General features: G+C 36.4%; 1 pseudogene; it reads left to right on the top strand.

Moving 5' to 3' along the window:
- Positions 1-10,483: 10,483 nt before the first annotated feature.
- On the top strand, positions 10,484-11,301 carry LOC121225112 (protein argonaute 4A-like; annotated as a pseudogene).
- The last annotated feature ends 2,985 nt before the right edge of the window (positions 11,302-14,286 follow it).

Genomic DNA, 14,286 nt, shown 5'->3' with positions numbered 1-14,286 from the left:
GTGATTTTTTTTTGTAATTGATTATGAAATTAAATTGATAAGTACATAGTATAGTTAACCCATGGTTTAAATTCATGAATCATTGAACATATATCCATTCGGCAAGTTGCTAAATTTGTGTTATTTTGATAAGTTTTTGGGAAGATGTTATTTATATGTTAAAGTAGCTTAAATGATGGTTGAATAAGTTGAATTCATCGTTGAGAGGTATGAATTGAAGTTGCCGTATGTATATATATGCATTTTGGAAAGAAAGTTTTGTTGTTATTTGAGTTTATATATATATATATATGCACATTCGGTCATGGGGGGAGGGATAAGATGAATTTAAAATGTTAGAGATTGTTTTTAAGATTTGTTAAATTTTTGTGGTCATTGCCGAATATATTTTTAGTTAAAGAAAATTTTTAAAGTGTTTAGTTAATTAGTAGGTTAATGGTGTATGCACAAATTATTTGAAATATAAACTTTGTATGAGTATTAAAAGATGTATATGAATTTGGCCTTGGGAGAATTTTTAGTATAAAATGCTTAAATTCTAGATAGGTTATTGCTTAAATGACCGCATGTGCCAAAGGTAAATGCATGTCAAATTGATCCATATGTGTTAAGGCAATAGGAATAAATATCGGTTTGATGAACTCTCTCTATATATATTCGGCTATATAGTTAAGATATGTACATGAAAATATGATAAGCCATATGAATTTTGTGTTTGTGTATGTGAACTAGATATTTAATGGATATTCGGCTAAAAGGGGTTAAAGGTTAAGTCACAGGAATTTTGGTGATATACATATTCGGTCATTAGGGTTATATGTACTTTGGCTATGTGAGTTATGTATTAAGTAAGCTATTTATTTGATATGTACATTCGGTCATAAAGGTATACTTGGAGAAATGTTTAATTAAATTGTATTAGAATGTTTAAAGTGATTAAAATGGGTATGACCATTTCGTATTTGGGCTAAAGGTAGCTATATGACCTAGTAAATCTCTTGTCATATTCGACCATAATCTAGCATGATGGGATTTTAATAAGCTAAATTTGTTTGAATTAGCTCAAGAGCATAGAGGGGCAAACTCAGATAAGGGAAAAGAGAAAGTAATCGAATAGCCGTTGTAATCGTTCCACGATATCCGAGGTAAGTTTTGAGTAGTCGCCTTTAGTATAAAAATTTATGATGTCTTGATATGTGTATATTAGATGAATCATGACCTTTTGATTCTACTTGAATTAAGTTGTGTGATAAATAATCTAAGTATATGAACTATAGTTAAATGGTCAATACGGGTTAAGCTTAATTAATGAAATGTATATGGAGCTTATATTCGCATGTAGCAAATGACTACTAATGTGACATGTTCAATGAGATGTGTTAATATATGATTAAATATGCATGATACTTGAGGAATTGTATCCGGGCTTAAAGACCCGTAGGCTATATGCTGAAATGTTATCCGGGCTTAAAGACACGCAGGCTATATGCTGGAATGTTATCTGGGCTTAAAGACCTGCAGGCTTTGTGCTAGAATGCTATCCGGGCTAGAGACCCGCAGGCTACGAGCTGGTATTAACCGGGTTTAAATTCCCACAAGCTGGTGCTAGAAATTTGTTTCAAGTTCTAAGACTTGACAGGTTTGATGCCATTAAATTAAGTAAGATTACGACATTGAATATCCGTGGAAAACCACCGTCGAGTAAGTACTATATATTTAACATGTTAAGGTACGTATTATGTACTCATATGTGAAATGATTTTAAAGTGAATTATTAGTATTAAAGAATGATATATATATACGTGTGGATGAATACGGTATTTAAGAATAAGAGAATGACCTATTCGGTCAATGTATGTCATTATATGAAAGTATGTGACTTAAAGTAATTGTATGAGCCATATACTATAGTTAAATATGTGCTGAAAATTTCTTGTTTATTCATACATATATATATTCGACCAATAGGCTTTATAATTAGTGTACTTGTGGATATTCAGCCAAGTAATATATAATTAGAATATGAGTTCTGTGATACTTAAATGACAAGTTTTAATTGCTTGAAATGCTTAAAACTTACTAAGCCTCGAAAGCTTACTCTGTTCCTTATTTCTCTGTTTTATAGATTGTTGATTTTGGCCACCGACTCAGGGATCGTTAGCAATTCATCCTACTATCGATCTTTTTGGTACAGTTTTATGTTGGTTTTGATATGGTATGTATAGGTTAGGCTGAAGATAACTATGTTTTGTAATTGTAAATATTTTGGCCATATGAAAATGACATATATATATAACACAAAGATCAAATGTATTCAGCTCGATCTCTGTTTATGTTAGTTAATGTGGATGAGAAATTTAATGTTTAGCTCGATAATACCTTTTTAGCCTAAATTCAGCACTCGGATTCGAGTTAAGGGTGTTACATTTTATTGGTATCAGAGCTACGGTTTAGTCAATTCTAGGACTAATGTAGAGTGTTTGAGTCTAGCTATACATGCCATATAGTATTAATACGATAGTATGATGAATTCTGACAGTTAAAAAATGTGTTTTCATTTAGTAATGGATCCTGATCCCAATCGAGCGGTAGCTGATGATGTAGAGAGTGTAGCGCCTGCTCCCGCGCATGGGACAGTGCCGATGGACTCTCAACCTATCGCAAGCAATCAGAACGATGAAGCCAGACAGGCTTTTTATAGTGTGATGAATGATTGGTTCAACCAATACATTCAAACTAATACGGCTGTTCCGTAACCCCCACTCCCGAATAATACACCCCCTGTACCTACAATACCTCCGATAATTGATCAGATGAGGTTGAATAAGCCCCTGGTTGACAGAATCTGAAAGCACGGGGCTACTAAATTTAAGGCTACAGATAGTGATGATGCTGAGCAAGCCGAATTTTGGTTGGACAATACTATCCGAGTGTTCGACGAACTGTCTTCCACACCCGATGAATGCCTAAAATGTGCTATATCGTTGCTACGTGATTCTGCCTACTATTGGTGGAATACGCTGATTTCTGTTGTGCCCAGAAAGAGAGTGACTTGGGAGTTCTTCCAAACCGAGTTCCGGAAAAAGTATATCAGCCAGAGATTCATCGATCAGAAACGGAAGGAATTTCTTGAACTTAAACAGGGTTCCATGTCAGTTACTGATTATGAACGACAATTTGTGAGACTTAGCTGGTATGCTCGAGAATGTGTTTCTTCAGATGCTATAATGTGTAAACGTTTCGAAGATGGATTGAACGAAGATATAAAACTGTTTGTTGGCATTCTTGAAATCAGAGAGTTTGTAGTACTTGTCGAGCGAGCTTGCAAAGCCGAAGAGCTCAGTAAAGAGAAAAGAAAAGCTGAAGATGGAGCTAGAGAGTTCCGTAAAAGATCTTTGGGAAAGCTCTTTCGGCAGTCACCAAAGAAATTTTAAGATGATTCGGACCGATCTAAAAACACTTTGGGCTTTTCCAAATAAGACCGTGATCGACCCCCTGTGAGTACGTGAGCCACTTCAGTTGCCAGTGTTGGAAACGATCGTCGGGACAGGACCGAGTGCAAGTATTGTGGGAAATGGCATTCGGGGAGTTGTAGATTTCATGGCTGCTCCTGTTATAAGTGTAGATCAGCCGACCACTTTATCAAGGACTGCCCGAGATTGTCTGAACAGAATGTGAATCAGAGTGGTAAACTGGGTAGACCCTCTAGGAATACGGGGAATGCTAGTGGCAGTTAAAGAGGGTCTAGAGATGCTACGACTAGATCTGAGGCTCGTGCTCCTGCTAGAGCTTATGCTATACGCGCACATGAGGATGCTTCTTCGCCTGATATTATTACCGATACTTTCACTCTCTTTGATACTATTGTGATTGCATTGATTGATCCTGGTTCTACTCATTCATATGTATGTGAGACTTTAGCATCCAGTAAGACTCTACCTGTTGAGTCTACTGAGTTTGTGATTCGAGTATCGAATCCCTTGGGTTGATATGTGCTTGTTGACAAAGTGTGCAGGAAATGTCCCCTAATAATCTGAGGTTCCTATTTTTTGGCTGATTTGATGCTTTTACCGTTTGATGAATTTGATGTTATTCTCGGTATAAATTGGTTGACTGTGCATGATGCAGTTGTGAATTGCAAAAGAAAGACTATTGATTTGAGATGTGCAAATGATGAATTAATACGAGTTGAGTCTGCTGGCGTGAATGGGTTACCCGCAATGATATCCTCGATGTTGGCTCAGAAATATGTAAAAAGGGGGTGTGAAGCATATCTTGCGTACGTACTTGATAGTAAAGAATCAGAAAAGAAGCTTGAATCAGTACCAGTGGTTTGTGAGTATCCGGATGTTTTTCCCGAGGAATTACCGGGGTTACCACCTGTTCGGGAGGTAGAGTTTGGCATTGAACTTGTACCTGGGACTACACCAATTTCGATAGCTTCGTACCGTATGGCACCAACGGAATTGAAGGAATTGAAAACTCAGTTGCAAGAGTTGACGGATAGAGGTTTCGCTCGACCGAGTTTCTCCCCTTGGAGTGCACCAGTATTGTTTGTGAAAAAGAAAGACGGAACCATGAGAATGTGCATCGACTATCGTTAATTAAATAAAGTGACAATAAAGAACAACTATCTGTTACCGCGTATTGATGATTTGTTTGATCAACTGAAGGGAGCCTCAGTGTTTTCAAAGATAGATTTGAGATCGGATTATTATCAGTCGCGAGTTCGAGACTCAAATATACCTAAAACTGCTGTCAGAACGAGATACGGTCACTACGACTTCTTAGTGATGCCGTTTGGGCTCACTAATGTCCCTGCGGTATTTATGGATTTGATGAATCGAATTTTCAGAGAGTATTTGGACCGGTTTGTAGTTGTGTTTATAGATGACATCTTGATTTATTCACGCGATGAAACTGAACATGCCGAGCACCTGAGATTGGTATTACAGATTTTACGAGACAAGTAGTTATACACGAAATTCAGTAAATGTGAATTCTGGTTGAGAGAAGTTAGTTTTTGGGGCATGTGGTATCTGCATCCGGTATTCGAGTTGGTCTGAGCAAAATTTCAGCCATACTTGATTGGAAGCCTCCGAGAAATGTTACTGAAGTTCAGAGCTTTTTGGGACTTGCCAGTTACTACAGACGGTTTGTAAAGGGTTTCTCGATGATAGCCACACCAATGACGAAACTACTTCAGAAAGATGTTAAGTTTGACTGGTCAGAAAAATGTCAAAAAAGTTTCGATCAATTGAAAACTTATTTGACTGAAGCTCATGTGTTAGTGCAGCCTGAATCCGATAGAGAGTTTGTCATTTACAGTGATGCATCCTTACTAGGGCTGGGTTGTGTATGGATGCAAGAGGGTCGAGTTGTAGCTTACGCATCAAGGCAATTGAAGCCACATGAGAAAAACTATCCGACCCATGATCTCGAATTAGCTGCCATCGTATTCGCTTTGAAAATATGGCGACATTACTTGTTTGGAGAGAGGTGTCATGTATATTCGGATCTCAAAAAGCCTCAAATATTTGATGACTCAAAGAGATTTGAATCTGCGACAAAGACGTTTGCTTGAGTTTTTAAAAGATTATGAGCTCGTCATTGACTATCACCCGGGATGCTTTAAGTCGTAAGTCACTGTTTACTTTGCAAGCGATGAATGTACACCTGTCCGTTTCATCCGATAATGTGTTAGTAGCAGATTTAATGGCCAAACCATTATTGGTTCATCAAATACGTGAATCTCGGAAAGTCGATGATGAATTGGTGGCTAAATGAGCTGATTGTGTCTCAAATGTGGAATCAGAGTTTCAAATTGACGACAAGATTGTTTGAAGTTCAGAAATCGATTGTGTGTTCCAAGAAATTCGGAACTTATTTCGGTGATTTTGAGCGAGGCTCATAGTAGCTGAATGTCAGTCCACCCGGGTAGTACGAAAATGTACAACGATCTGAAACGTCAGTTTTGGTGGCCTGGTTGAAACAAGACATTTCTGACTTTGTTTTGAAGTGTTTGATATGTCAACAAGTGAAGCGGAACATCAAGTGCCTTCAGGATTACTTCAGCTGATCATGATACCCGAATGGAAATGGGATTTAGTCACGATGGTTTTGTATCTGGGTTGCCATTGTCGTCAAGCAAGAAAGATGCGATCTGGGTTGTTATTGATAGATTGAAAAAGTCGGCTCATTTTATTCCCGTACGTACGGATTATTCACTTGACAAGCTAGCCGAGTTGTATGTTTCTCAGATTGTAAGGTTACACGGGGTACCTATTTCTATTGTGTCGGATAGAGATCCGAGATTCACATCGCAATTTTAGAAGAAATTGCAAGAAGCATTGCGTACCAAGTTGCATTTTAGCACCGCTTTTCATCCCCAGACTGATGGTCAATCCGAGCGGATAATTCAGATACTCGAGGATATGTTGAGATGTTGCATCCTTGAGTTTAGTGGTTCATGGGAACGGTATTTGCCTTTGATTGAATTTGCTTACAACAATAGTTTTCAATCAAGCATTAAGATGGCACCTTACGAGGCTTTGTACGGTCGTAAATTCCGTACACCGTTGTTTTGGACCGAGCTTAGTGAAAGTAAAATCTTCGGGATTGATTTGATTAAAGATGCTGAGTAGAAAGTAAAAGTGATCCGTGAAAGTCTGAAAGTAGCTTCAGATCGTCAGAAGTCGTATGCGGATTTAAAACGAAAAGAGATTGAATATCAGGTCGGAGACAAAGTGTTTATTAAAGTTTCACCTTGGAAAAAGGTGCTAAGATTTGGCCGTAAGGGCAAATTGAGTCCAAGGTTCATCGGGCCATATGAAATATCCGAACAAGTTGGGCCGGTCGCATACTGATTGATTTTACCCCCTGAGCTTGAAAAGATTCACAACATTTTTCATGTTTCGATGCTTCGACATTATAGATCAGATCCATCGCATATAATTAATCCATCTGAGGTTGAGATTCAATCTGATTTGAGCTATGAAGAAGAACCGGTTCGTATTTTGGCTCGTGAAGTAAAAGAACTACGAAATAAGAAAATCTCATTAGTGAAGGTACTGTGGCTTAAGCATGGGGTTGAAGAAGCTACATGGGAACTTGAAGACTCTATGAAAGATCGATATCCTAACTTATTCACTGGTAAGATTTTCGGGGACGAAAATTCTTTATGTGGGAGAGAGTTGTGACAGCCCTAATTTGACCCTAGTCAAAAAGTGGTTTCGGGACCACAAAACCAAGTCATAAAAATAATTAACCGTTATATTCTATGTTTATTATATGTGTAAATGCATGTGTGAAAGTTTCATGCTTTGATTTTGTCATTTGTATGTGAAATTTATAAGACAGGACTCATGTGATAAGACTTGAAAATGTGATAGGTAAATTTTAAAGTGCCAAATAATGCATGAACTATTGACATGGGGGACTTGCATGTCAAATATACCACTTTTAATATAGTGGCCGACCATAATGATGGTTGATGGATAATATATGTTTTATTTAAGTATTATAATAAGTAATGGCATTATTTTGAAATAAAAATAATTAGTAAAATAAGAAAAAGATGATAAAATAATGGGGGTTCATCTTTCTTTCTTCATTGCCGAAATTGAGAAAGAAAAATATTGAAGAAGAAGCCAAGGCATTCGACCATGGTTATCTCAATTTAAAGGTATGTAATGTGATTTTTTTTTTGTAATTGATTATGAAATTAAATTGATAAGTACATAGTATAGTTAACCCATGGTTTAAATTCATGAATCATTGAACATATATCCATTCGACAAGTTGCTAAATTTGTGTTATTTTGATAAGTTTTTGGGAAGATGTTATTTATATGTTAAAGTAGCTTAAATGATGGTTGAATAAGTTGAATTCATTGTTGAGAGGTATGAATTGAAGTTGCTGTATGTATATATATGCATTTTGGAAAGAAAGTTTTGTTGTTATTTGAGTTTTTATATATATATGCACATTCGGTCAATGGGGGGGGATAAGATGAATTTAAAATGTTATAGATTGTTTTTAAGATTTGTTAAATTATTGTGGTCATTGCTGAATATATTTTTAGTTAAAGAAAATTTTTAAAGTGTTTAGTTAATTAGTAGGTTAATGGTGTATGCATAAATTATTTGAAATATAAACTTTGTATGAGTATTAAAAGATGTATATGAATTTGGCCTTGGGAGAATTTTTAGTATAAAATGCTTAAATTCTAGATAGGTTATTGCTTAAATGACCGAATGTGCCAAAGGTAAATGCATGTCAAATTGATCCATATGTGTTAAGGGAATAGGAATAAATATCGGTTTGATGAACTATATATATATTCGGCTATATAGTTAAGATATGTACATGAAAATATGATAAGCCATATGAATTTTGTGTTTGTGTATGTGAACTAGATATTTAATGGATATTCGGCTAAAAGGGGTTAAAGGTTAAGTCACAAGAATTTTGGTGATATACATATTCGGTCATTAGGGTTATATGTACTTTGGCTATTTGAGTTATGTATTAAGTAAGCTATTTATTTGATATGTACATTCGGTCATAAAGGTATACTTGGAGAAATGTTTAATTAAATTGTATTAGAATGTTTGAAGTGATTAAAATGGGTATGACCATTTCGTATTTGAGCTAAAGGTAGCTATATGACCTAGTAAATCTCTTGTCATATTTGACCATAATCTAGCATGATGGGATTTTAATAAGCTAAATTTGTTTGAATTAGCTCAAGAGCATAGAGGGGCAAACTCAGATAAGGGAAAAGAGAAAGTAATCGAATAGCCGTTGTAATCGTTGCACGATATCCGAGGTAAGTTTGAGTAGTCGCCTTTAGTATAAAAATTTATGTTGTCTTGATATGTGTATATTAGATGAATCATAACCTTTTGATTCTACTTGAATTAAGTTGTGTGATAAATAATCTAAGTATATGAACTATAGTCGAATGGTCAATACGGGTTAAGCTTAATTAATGAAATGTATATGGAGCTTATATTCGCATGTAGCAAATGACTACTAATGTGACATGTTCAATGAGATGTGTTAATATATGATTAAATATGCATGATACTTGAGGAATTGTATCCGGGCTTAAAGACCCACAGGCTATATGCTGGAATGTTATCCGGGCTTAAAGACCCACAGGCTATATGCTGGAATGTTATCCGGGCTTAAAGACTCATAGCTTCGTGCTAGAATGCTATCCGGGCTAGAGACCTGCAGGCTACGAGCTGGTATTATACCGGGTTTAAATTCCCGCAGGCGGGTGCTAGAAATTTATTTCAAGTTCTAAGACTTGATAGGTTTGATGCCAGTAAATTAAGTAAGATTATGACATTGAATATTCGCGAAAAACCACCGCCAAGTAAGTACTATATATTTAACATGTTAAGGTACGTATTATGTACTCATATGTGAAATGATTTTAAAGTGAATTATTAGTATTAAAGAACGATATATATATACGTGTGGATGAATACGATATTTAAGAATAAGAGAATGACCTATTCGGTCAATGTATGTCATTATATGAAAGTATGTGACTTAAAGTAATTGTATGAGCCATATACTATAGTTAAATATGTGCTGAAAATTTCTTGTGTATTCATACATATATATATTCGACCAATAGGCTTTATAATTAGTGTACTTGTGTATATTCGGCCAAGTAATATATAATTAGAATACGAGTTCTTTGATATTTAATGTACGATTTAAATGACAAGTTTTAATTGTTTGAAATGCTTAAAACTTATTAAACCTCGAAAGCTTACTCTGTTCCTTATTTCTTTGTTTTATAGATTGTTGATTTTGGCCACCGACTCGGGGATCGTCAGCAATTCATCCTACTATCGATCTTTTTGGTACAGTTTTATTTCGATCCTGATATGGCATGTATAGGTTAGGCTGAAGATAACTATGTTTTGTAATTGTAAATATTTTGGCCATATGAAAATGGCATATATATAACACAATGATCAATATGTATTCAGCTCGATCTCTGTTTATGTTAGTTAATGTGGAAGAGAAATTTAATGTTTAGCTCGGTAATACCTTTTTAGCCTAAATCCAGCGATCGGATTCGGGTTAGGGGTGTTACAGCATAAGTTGTACAATGAATGCCAAATTTAAAGGAGTCAAGACTTATGGGGCATTTATGTTATGGGCCCGAGCTCGTCAAAAGTTTCAAGCTGACAATGACTCATCTTTGTGGACGTCAACTACTCCATTAAGAGGAGGAGACAGCTTCATATGCCAATATTACAAAGTCAAAAGTCATTCATTTAAAAAAAAGATTATATCCAACTACTCAATGCTAAAAGTTTGCAGTCTTTTCAAAGATAAGGCGCCATACCACAGTACAACAAAGGTTGCCAAAAGAAAAGAAAAAGAAGAAAAAATAAATTACAGAAGATGACCGAGACTGGTAAAAATTGGCATAAGAAACTACCGCTTACTCTCTATGCTTACGCTGGGGCAAACACCTTCAATTCCAGTTATTTTAAAGGTTCCAGCCATCATCCTTGGAATGGGTACATTGTTTGGCTCTCCTGAGTAGTCTGATGTTCCGTCAATAGCTGTGATGGTTAGCTCCAGGTGTTGGCCATTGATTTCCAGGGGCATCAGGCCGTACACAGTCTCTGAAACTTAAAATGATAGATTCTTTCTTCAAAACCAGTTTCTGACAAAGTGGATGATGGTATCATGAAGGAAGTTCTCTTAGACTCCTATACAAGTGCAGGGAAGAGAAAGCCTGATCAAATCATTATTTTCAGGGATGGGGTTAGCGAGTCTCAATTCAATCAAGTTTTGATCAAGTTATTGAGGCTTGTAAGTTCTTTGACAAGAAGTGGAACCCTAAAGATTGTGGTCATTGTTGTATGAAAAACTATAATACCAAGTTTTTTCAGCAGGGATCTCCTGACAATGTGCTACATGGTACTGTCATTGACAACAAAGTATGCCATCCAAAGAACAATGATTTTTACCTTGGTACCCATGCTGGAATGATTAGAATCATGAGGCAGACCCACTATCATGTTCTCTTAGACCAGGTTGGGTTTTCGGCTGATGATCTGCAAGAGTTTGTTCATTCTCTATCCTATATGTATCAAAGGAGCACCACAGCCATATTTTTTGTGGCTCCTATTTGCTACGCTCATTTGGCAGCTTCACAGTTGGGGGCAATTTATGAAGATTAGGGATGCTTCAGAAACATCATCGAGTCATGGTGGGATGTATGCTTCGGGAGTAATCTCTGTACCTCAGCCTTCCAGGTTGAAGGATAAAGTCAGCAACTTCATTCTTGTCTGCTGAGAATCATTGAACCATGTTTTTGTAGGGTTTGATAAGCAACAGCCAGGACTGCTGCCGGGGCAATCCCTTTCTCATGGGTTTATGAATCAAGATTTTTCCTCCAAGCTTTGATGGAGTCAAGAATTGAATACCTCTAGTAAACTTAACTTGAAAGTATTCATCCTAAGCAAATGTATCAAGAATGGATGACACAGACTTATGAAAAAGAAGGTTCGTCCAAAAGAATTTCATAAAGGAAACCTTATGCTGAAAGAGATCCTGTCCATGCAAAAGGATGCCAAATTGGGAAAGGCCATATGTTGCGAAGAGGGCTTTCTCTAGAGGTGCACTGATTTTGATAAGAAATGGATAGGAAGAATTTATCTGATCCAGTGAATTCGGACTCAGTCAAGAAGTACTTTGTCTGAAGGAGAAGGGAAGCCAAGGTGAAAACCCGCAAAGGGCACTTTGGGACTTCTATTTCAAAAAAAAAAGGAAAAAAGAAAAGAAAAAAGAGAAAAAAAATGAAAAAAGAAAACAAAAATGGAGAGGCCAAGGTGAAAACCCGCAAAGGGCGGCTTGTGACCAAAGGGGTTTTCAGTTGAAAACTCGAAAAGGCAGCTCAAATTTTGAAGAGCACACGATAATCTTGCTATATCTGATTCAACGAAGAGTGAGGCGCGTTGCATATCGGGGCATCAAAAAAGTACTTTGGATCTTTTAAACACATGTTGAATTCAAGAAAGTCTTCATGGAGCTGGTATATAAATGCTCAAGCGGCGATATCTAGGGCATCTAACTTTTGTCTTGTTTGCTATCTTTAGATTCTTTTTCTTCAATCTCCTTTGTATTTTTGACAAATTTATTCAAATCTAATTATTCTCAAGATTAAATTCATCTTCTATTATTCTTAAAGTATGTTGCATTAAAATAATGATAGATGAACTAAATATCTTTACAAACGAAGTTTTGCATATTACTCTGGAAATTTCTAGATAATGCAAGAAACTGAAACAAGACAATTGTTTAAAGGATTTCCATATTTGAGGGTCGGATGTACTCGGGGAAATTTCTTCTTCAGTCCAAAAGGTGGTTGGACGTTTTAAGCAATATTGATATTAAGAAAGGATCATTTCATAAACATCTCCAGTGGGTCACAACATTTGGAGAATGGTACAATAGGACTAAGTTCATTGAAAGCATACAAGCAGAGTATGATTGATACATCAAGAAGTATAAAGATAAAACTTCGATAAGGGAATGAGTGATGACGTCCGAAATAAGGGTCATATTCATAACATTTTGCATTATAACATGTCTAATTAGGAGAATTTGACTCACTTCGATCATAGCATCCTAATTATTAGGCATGAACTTATACGCATTCTACAGGTTATGTCTTTTATGGGACAATGTAGATCAAAGAAACAAGATTTGGCATCCCTGTGTTTATAGGGAAACAGATCGAAGATAGCAGATCTAAATCTCCTGTGCTTACAGCGAAGCAGATCGAAGATTTTAGCATGGCATCCCTGTGTTTATAGGGAACAAGTTGAAGATAGTAGATTTGGCATCCCTGTGTTTATAGGGAACAGATCGAAGATAGCAGATCAGACATTCCTGTGCTTACAGCAAAACAGATCAAAGATTTTAACATGGCATCCCTGTGTTTATAGGGAACAAGTTGAAGATAGCAGATTTGGCATCCCTGGTTTACAGGGAACAAATCGAAGACATAGCAGATCTGATTTTCAGATGTTCTCACACCAAAGCAGATCCAAGATAACAGATCTGGCATCTCCATTTCGACGGAGAGTAGGTACATAGCAGGTCTAACCTTTAGATGTTTATACTAAAGCAGATCCAAGATGATTTGGCATTCTTGTGTTTACAAGGAACAAATTGAAGACATAGCAGATTTGACTTTCGGATGTCCTCACACCAAAGCAGATCCAAGATAACAAATCTGGCATCTCCATTTCGACGGAGAGCAGGTACATAGCAGGTCTAACCTTCAGATGTTTATACTGAAGCAGATCCAAGATGATTTGGCATTCTTGTGTTTACAAGGAACAAATCGAAGACATAGCAGATTTGACTTTCAGAAGTTCTTACACCAAAGTAGATCCAAGATAACAGATTTAGCATCTCCATTTCGACGGAGAACAGATACATAGCAGATCTAACCTTCAGATGATTTTACTGAAGCAGATCCAAGATGATTTGGCATCCTTGTGTTCCCAAGGAGCAAATCAAAGACATAGCAGATTTGGCTTTCACGTGTTTACGCTGAAGCAGATCTAAGATGATTTGGCATCTCTGTATTGTCAGAAAATAGATTGAAGATAACAGATTTGGCGTCTCTGTATTAGATGGGGAGCAGATCAAAGATAGCAGATATCACCTTCCTGAGTTGCAGTGAAGCAGATTGAAGCCGTTAAGAGGCCATTTAAAGAAGATCAAGGATCAAGAACTCAAGACTCGGCGAGCCCGGGCAAAATTGGTCCTTTTATAGTCTTTGCTCTACTCCTGTTACACAGCAATGAGCAAAGAGGGGCAGCTGTAGACACTCAATTTTGCCCGGGCCCAGAAATAAGTTCAAAAAAAAAAAACCAAAGTCCAAGTCCAGTACAAAATTACAAACATATAATTTGGCCCAATCGAAATGGCCCATTACTTGAAAAGATTGAAGGTCCATCTATGAGCTTGACTCATATGGAAATATAATCTTTAAGGATATGCAATCTTAGATATGATATGCAATCTTAGATATGATACAATCTTAGATATGATATGCAATCTTAGATATGATATGCAATCTTAAAGATATGATCTTGTAATCTTGGAGATTTAATTTGTAGATATCCTTTAATCTTAACCGTTGATGTAATTGATCTGTACCGTTGGATTTGGGGAGGCTCAACTATAAATAGAGGCCTCTCCCTTCATTGTAAATCACTTGAGTTTTGG

The sequence above is a fragment of the Gossypium hirsutum genome, chromosome A03 (assembly GCF_007990345.1).
Source record: "Gossypium hirsutum isolate 1008001.06 chromosome A03, Gossypium_hirsutum_v2.1, whole genome shotgun sequence".
Lineage (NCBI taxonomy): Eukaryota > Viridiplantae > Streptophyta > Magnoliopsida > Malvales > Malvaceae > Gossypium > Gossypium hirsutum.
Note: the sequence above shows the minus strand (reverse complement) of the source record. Positions and strands in the feature narration are given on the sequence as shown.